The sequence below is a fragment of the Pseudomyrmex gracilis genome, unplaced genomic scaffold (genome assembly GCF_002006095.1).
Source record: "Pseudomyrmex gracilis isolate BER0280 unplaced genomic scaffold, ASM200609v1 scaffold_187, whole genome shotgun sequence".
Classification (NCBI taxonomy): domain Eukaryota; kingdom Metazoa; phylum Arthropoda; class Insecta; order Hymenoptera; family Formicidae; genus Pseudomyrmex; species Pseudomyrmex gracilis.
The window spans coordinates 28,898-36,893 of NW_018020771.1; the positions used below are offsets into that span (position 1 = coordinate 28,898).

The window sequence follows — 7,996 nt, forward strand, 5'->3', positions numbered from 1 at the left end:
TGTAACCTATATTTTGTGTATTTGCCTTTCACAGATCCGCTCGATCGTTGCCTATTCAAGCAGAAGCGAGTGAAACTTCAAGCGATATAGACAGAAAGCTGTCACATACGTAGCGCACATACTGTGCGCGCACACAGTTTGAAACGTAAACTCAATATGATGCACATGTAACATAAAGGGAATTCTTGACAATGACAGACACGAAGTGGCACAGCGCCGCGGCAAGGGAGCGTATATATATACATATGTTGATAAACGTAGGGAAAGTTTAAGCAATGAATAGTCTTTCAACTCGACTTTGAAAAGAAAACCACTATATGGAATATATCTGCAAGCGTTAAAATAATCTTATACTTTTGTAAGTCAGCGTAACAATTTAATTAGTCTTCAGCTTTGTCAAACAAAAATAGTTAGTAGTGCAACATGTCGGTTTTTTTGTAAAAAAAAAAAAGTGCACGGTCGTTGACTCTGGGCTACGTTCTCAAGATTGTCGCTGCTCGACAACGAGGTGAGACTGAACAGGTATCCTCATCCACACTTGTCGGATGGCAACGAGAGCTCATTAGACGCGCAAAATCTCTCTCTCTCTCTCTCTCTCTTTTTCTCTCTATCTATCTATCTATCTCTCTCTTTATCTCTTTCTCTCTTTCTCTTTCTCTCTTTCTCTCTTTCTTTCTTCTCACGTTCCGCCCCATTTCTGTCCCTGACGAGGCGATAAAAAAAAAGAACGCACTCAGGTAACGAGTACGGAAGGAAACTTCGCCGGCAAACGGATACGCTGTCATTTGAAGAGAGGGGGGTGGAAGGGGCGTGCGATATTATATCGACATTTATTCGATATTATTGTCAGCCTACGATAATGAAAATTCAATGACGCAAGACGTCAGTTCGTTAGATCCATTACTACCGACCGAGAACTTTCACGGTTATTATCAGCTTTATGGAAGAATACTCGCGAATAAAGAATGTTTGTAGAACAATGCAAAATTTCTCTCTCAAGCGCAAAGCGCACTGCGAGAGAGATAATTCAACGAGTACAAAAACTTCGACAATATTTTTATAGTACAACGTTGATGAGCCTCCAGATATTTAAAACAGAGTAAAATGTGTAAACGAGTAAAGTTGTATAAACGAGTAAAATATGTTTACTCAATATGTATGCATATCATTAGAACATACGGAACAATCTTATTTGCACACGTTATAAGTTTGAATTTTTTTACTAATTTTTAACACGTTTTAGTTATTTCTCGCAGCGTTATTGCGCTTCTATCAAGCGTGTCGCGAAATAATTATAAAAATTATAAAAAAATTGGTTCATTTGTCAGAAGTGATTAAAACATTTATTGTTTTTTTACACAAGATGTGTAGATTAATATTAATATTTGAAAATTATAACCCACATATATTCTCGCATTATTTTTTCCCCCTTACTAAAACTTGTTAGATTTATAAATCTTGCTTGTCAGATATATACACGGCGGATCCGCAAAACCGATAAATCAGTCAAATAGGGCGCGAAAGATAAGGAACGTGATAAATTAGATTTAAAAGAGATTTGTTATTCTCTAGCGTTAAATTATGTACAGAAGAGGTACTCGATATCGCGCACTTGACCGTGTAAATTAGCCTTGAAGAAAGATTACGAGGGAAATTCGCGCCCTCGACGACGTCTATCAGTCTATCTTCCATTGTTGTCTACTAGTTCCTAACAACTTTCCATTAAGCCGACCTTTCGGCGGCAGTGTACTTCATCGTAATTGCCAACTTCAGCAAATTGTCATTTATCGCCAGACTTCTTTTGTGCCGCTTTCGCTCTAAACACTTTATTGAATAGCATTCACAGAGCACAAAGGAGCCCAACGGCTTTACCCCAATTTATACTGCGCTTTTATTCTCTCTTACGAGAGAACCAAGCGCGCTCGCTTGGCTTTTCCGGTTTTCTGTTTTGGCTCTCTCTTTCTCTGTGCCGCCTGCACATTTATAATAAAGCGCATGAGTGATATAAGGTTGGAATATGCAAAAGCTTCTTTCCGTAGTATAAGACGACTCTTACAATTAATGTAACGGCGTGCCGGCATTGTGTCGTTGAAGCCCCGGTATACGCGCACACGGGAGTGTATATAATATACGCGAGTGTGCACACATACTCGGTTATGCTCGAGTCGTTTGCCGTGCGCTTTAAAGAATAATTCATAGCGGAGACAAACCAAAAGAGTAGTTGTAACTGTCGGGATAACGAGGTAATTTATCTTAATTGAATCGGCCGCTTTAAAGAGACCGTGAAATTTTTCTATTGTGCTCATCAATCTCATTTTGCACGAATGTATTGTTTTTTTTTTTTTTTAATACGAGAACGAGAATCCTGTGTGTCGCGCAAACATTTATTTTTGTATTTGTATAGCGTATACAGTGAGCGCATTTCTGTTTTGAAAACGCGTTGTATGAGCTCATTACGTAATTGAATCAGGGAAAAAACAATACGTACGTTTGTTTAATTGCATTCGCATGTGGAGAAAAATATAAATCGTTCTGTTCTCTGTTATTTTTTTTCAATCGAGAACTTTTCACCTCTCTGTGTGTGGAGAGAGAAGCGGTTTATATATTATCTAGAATAAAAAACTAAAACCAATGAGAGCGCGCGCCACGTGAGCGCCAACTCAGAAAACAATAACAGTACTGATAGTTCAAGCGAGAGAGTATATATATATATATATATATATATTGTTCTCTCTAACAATATAAAACATACATTCGCCTTAGCCCTCAAGATCTTTCTACCGTGTGAAATGTGTTTCGCATTGTGTTTCGCTCACAATGCGAGGGCGGAACACACTCGTTCGCGATAACCGTAAATAAACTGAAAGGATGTTATTTAACTGCAAAATAACATCTTACAAATATTAAATAAATAAATTCAAGTGCTTTTTCTCGTAATAATTTTATTTTTGGATTGCGTTTTATTCAATTATAAAATCGCATTAAAAAAATTGACCGCGCGCGTCTCGACGATATTTATCAAACTATATCAGAGGTATATATATTTTGGCGTGTTTCAAGAGTAACAAGGGAAAACTTTAATTAACCTAAGATTACGGTCGTTCGTCTGACAATTACCAGCGGGCGTCTAATAACTTGTTGCAGCGAGAACGCGCTTGATAGCTTCTGCCTATACTACTTACTGAAACAGATGCTTCTGATAGGTGTCCGCGATATCGATTATCGTGATTCTTTTCTTATGGACGTTTTTTTTCAACATTAATCGAATCAGTTGTCGCAAAAACTTGTGGAACAAGAGAAAATGTCGTTGGCAATATTTTTTTTATTCGCACGCGTTTTCGCGGTGGTGGGTTTTTTAAACGTTGCGAAATATATATTTGTATTTTTGTGCAGTTTTCACACAATGATTAATTTTACACACATTTCGGTTCTTACTATCTTAAACATGCGGAGATTTTAATCTTCCAAGAACTTCACTTCTTGTTCGATAGCAGTTCGTTCAAACTGCTCAATAATTGTTCGTGTGAGAGTAATCGGAAATCTAACTGCAGCGCCAGACCTTTCTCAACCGAAGTAGGCCATGTTCAAGTACCGATCGCCGAAGAGGGGTATTCCCAAGAAAGGCACCCCACAGCAAACTGCTTTCTGCGTCCCCAGCAGCTCTCCGTGAGTGATGAAGAGTCGCGTATTCGGGTGGTCCAGACATTTTATGATAAAATGGCGCTCTCTGGTTATCTCCGTTCGCAGTATACATTTTCATCGTATTACAAGGGGAGTCGCGATTCGAGAGATAGAATTTAACAACTTTTCGAGATAAATATATAACTTGCGTGTCATCTTTATATACGTATATATTAAGCTTCATTTTTTTTTCGCTGAAAAAAATTTTGTAATTGATTACAAAATTTGTAATAACTTTCTTCGGTCTTTTATCTTAATGTAACTTGCAAGTGCACCAACGCATGACTCGAGTGGATTTAAAAATTTATACGCAAAAATGGAACCGTAATAGTGGGTAAAAGTAATAAGAATAACGAGGTTTATTGCATAATACAACGAAAATGGAATTTCATGAAAAGCGTTGGTCACACGGCGGTTTCTAGAAAAAACGGGAGATGAATACCTGAAAATAATTCGTTCTCTTCAGGTATACGCGGGGACGGTGCCGTCATAAAACTGAAAAAAAAAAAAAAAAAAAAACAGCGAGTCACGTGCGAGCTATGCGCGTGAATATAGATCGTGTGAATTGCGTGGAGAATGTGTGCGTGTTGCGGATATAGACGCAATTATTTTTATCCGTTGCATTGCCGGAGAGCAATTGCTTATACGGCACTAAATCATAAAACGCCGCCGCATAAAAGACCGGAGGAGAAACAAAGGTTTGCCAATCGCTATGCAAAATTACGCGTCAATCATTCAAGCATAGCTTTTTTTTTGTGTTTCGCGAGTAAATGTTTAAGTAAATTTATGCGCGCAACAGAATGTTTCCGAAAATACCGGCGCCGGTTATTCTTCTCTTTTCTGTTTGTTTATATTTTCCACTCGGTCTCTGCTGTGTGTCTTTATGAAGATTTTATCTCGCATATCTTGATAAACGTGTCGCAGACCTTAATAACAACAAGCGGTAAATGTGTAATGGACATTAAAAGCTGTTCAATATTCGTGCAAATTGACCTGCGGATTATTTAACGATAATGCAAACTTCAGATGGGTTTTATGCGATCGCTGGATAATGATATCGCAATAAATAAATGATTCGCTCGACTGTACCCGGGCAATACGCATTATTCCCTCCGCGTGTACATGGGTGGGTGGATTCGCCGCTTCCAAATACCACCGCCGACAGTGCCGTGGTTTGCGAGGGAACTCTCTATCGAGTTCACTGAAAATTCTGAGCGCGACGTGTATGTGTGTGTGTATGTGTGAAATAGCTGCTTTCGAAAATTGCGATTTCTATTTAATAGCGATTTAAATTGAATTTAATATTTCACTGTCAAAATATGATATTGCAGCGATATATGATGATTGGTTTTATTCTAACAGTCGCCAATTGTTTTCTAAATTTGTCAACACTCGGAGTAAATTCATAGCGCAATGTATATATCTTGTAATAGAAGTGTTTTTTTTATACTAGCACAACACAAGCGTGCGCTATGCGCACGCTATTGTTATTTTTATTTAACGTGTTGTCAGTGAACACAACCTGTCACCACGATGACAGATAGTATATACGTCTTATAAACCATATAATACACATATGAGAAGTGTCAGAAATAACGCATGAAAATCAAACTCAAAAAATAGTGAGAGAGAGAAGTGGAAAAACAACACGTGACAAAGAAGGGAAAAGGATAAAAAAGAGAATATTATATATATTATATGTAATATTCTATATCTATATATAATAAACACACATACGCATATATGTATATATATATATATATATATACCGTAATAACGTGACCGAAGTCAGTAACACCGCCGCAGTCGCGCGGCCGAGGTCAGTGACTCCACCGCAGTCGCGCGACCGAGGTCATTGACCCCGCCGCGGTCGCGTGCCCGCGGTCAGTGATCCCGCCCCCACCAAGGCCGCGCGGCCGAGGTCAGTGACATTATTGTAGTATGTATATAATACATATAATACAAAATAAAGTATAATATTACAAATATATAAATAATTATAATTAAATAATACATATTATATATATACATATAATAAATTATATGTATAATATGTATTATTTAATGTTATATATAATATAAATTACAGTCACGTTATTTTCACGTGTTGTTTTTCTACTCTTTCCTGTCATGTGACTTTACTTTAGTTACGCGTTTTTAATTTTCTCTACATATACGACGAACTGTCTCAAAATCGCTTTTCATTATTTATTCTCTCGATCTTACCGATTCGATTCGACTCAATCAACCAACTAACCAATCGGCAAAGCGGAAAAGAGGCAACAATAGATGTGATACATTCGGCTCCAAAACGCACACTTCGCGGAACACATGGATTTTTTTATATAGACAAGTTTATAAATTTTGCGACGTCTTAAAAATATTCTTGGATATTCTTAGATCAAATTCCACTGTAAGTCCGCGTTAAACTAGTACCACTTCAATGAATAAAAATCTGATATTTGTCACGTTTTATACAGTTCATGTTTTATACAGTTTCTTAGTGATAGCATCCGATAAAAGAAAACAAAAATCAAAGTACGCACTTGAAATCCCTTTTGTGGTCGCCGTCCGCGTCCAATCGACATCCACTCTATTATCAAGAACTTCTCTTGTTCTCCCGTTGTACCGCGCGGTCCAAGTGTTCTCTCTCCGTGACCTTTGTGGGATAAGCTTCTTTCGGCGTTTAATCCGCGTAGGAACAAAAAAAAAAAAAAAAGAAGCTTATACGTACACAATACAGAGAGCTGTGGCGCCCATTCGATGCACTTAACGGTGGCGGGGGCATTCTCCCTTTGGCGCACTTCCACAGTATTTGCTGCGGTACTTGCTCGAATGCTCGGTAAAGGGCGGCAAACACCTGGCTCGGTGTAGCGAACGGGTCTATTTGCGATTCCAGACTAAAGTAAATAACGCCGTTTCCCACCGTGAGAGTCCAGATAATCCCGGAGATCCACCGACACCGGCCCCGGCTCCGATATCGGAATATGAATACCGCCGATTTCCTTAAATCCTGGTGTCAGAGGACGTGCCCCGCTCACGGCCGTTCGTCAGGATCAACGATATTCCGGACCGAAGAGCATCCAATCGTGCAAATCGTGCCCAAACTACCTTAGTCGCGATCTCATAACTCGGAAATTACTCTGCGGATCAAGGTTCTTGCAATTAACTCTAATTGATAATTACTCAGCACGATAGGATACGTTTGATTAGCACGAAAATTGATGCTGTTTGGTTAGCAATTAATGAAATTTTTTTAAAATAACTTGGAGGATAAATTCTGCACGTTCGTTTGCGTATCTATAACCGAGCTGATGACAATCACAGAGAGAAGCGCCGTATCAAATCGATCTCTGAAAAAAACTTCATTCGTCCCGTTCGTAATGTAACGAAAGATCCAGTTGGGGATGTGTAACTCGGATTCTCGGAATTCCTAAGAATCTCATTCGACCGCGGGAGCTCGACGCTGGCGCCGACCACTCGGGGTGTGTGTTTAAAGCATGGACGAAACCAGAGAAGCAGTCGGTGCCAAAAATCTCAACGACGAGTAAGTCGAAGCGCTCACGCGCGACGATGATCCTCTTCACATTCGGATGGTTCAGCACGGGCGCTCGCAAATTTCGACACCCGAGAGGTCGGGTCACGTACCTAATATTCCGCCAAATCGAGATATCCTGAAAGTCGACGAACGATAGACCGCCTATCAGACTCGGCAGAACGGATGAGACGTTCCCCACACGTCGGTGAGGTTGGCCAGACATGTTCTCTAAGGGAAGTGCGTTACCACGACGATCTCGTGACCCCGTGCAAAGAGACTCTTCAACAACGGCTCGTGTACGATGTAGTGGCTCTTCGCTTGGAAGGGAAATAACGCCAGGCTGCATCGATCGCGCCGAGCAAACAGGCGATCGCAGCCAACAATGTCGCCGTAATCTTAATCGTGTGTGTCGCGAGCACGCGCATGATGAACTACAAGTCATTAATTTTCGTTTCGTAGACCGTTAATCATGAAAATATTTTAGAGTGTTTTAGAGCGTTTTAGGGTCACTGATAAGATATCCGCCTGAAGAAAAAAGTACGAAGAAAAAAACTATGAGGAAAAGTATGAAGAAAAACTAATAGAATTTATTTTTCTTTTTTATGATTCTGTCATTTTTATCGATATCTGATTAGACTATTAGACTATTTTCTACTTTGTATAATAATTTTGCAATAAGTTTTGCGAAAGACGGTAGATCGTTCTCTCTCTTTCTTCTTGTCTGTTAAAAAACAATCACAGTAAATTTCGAAACTATTTCCTTTTTCTGATTGAACT

General features: G+C 39.2%; 1 pseudogene; it reads right to left on the reverse strand.

Moving 5' to 3' along the window:
* Nucleotides 1–3,473: 3,473 nt before the first annotated feature.
* On the reverse strand, nucleotides 3,474–7,644 carry LOC109858094 (annotated as a pseudogene).
* Nucleotides 7,645–7,996: the final 352 nt, after the last annotated feature.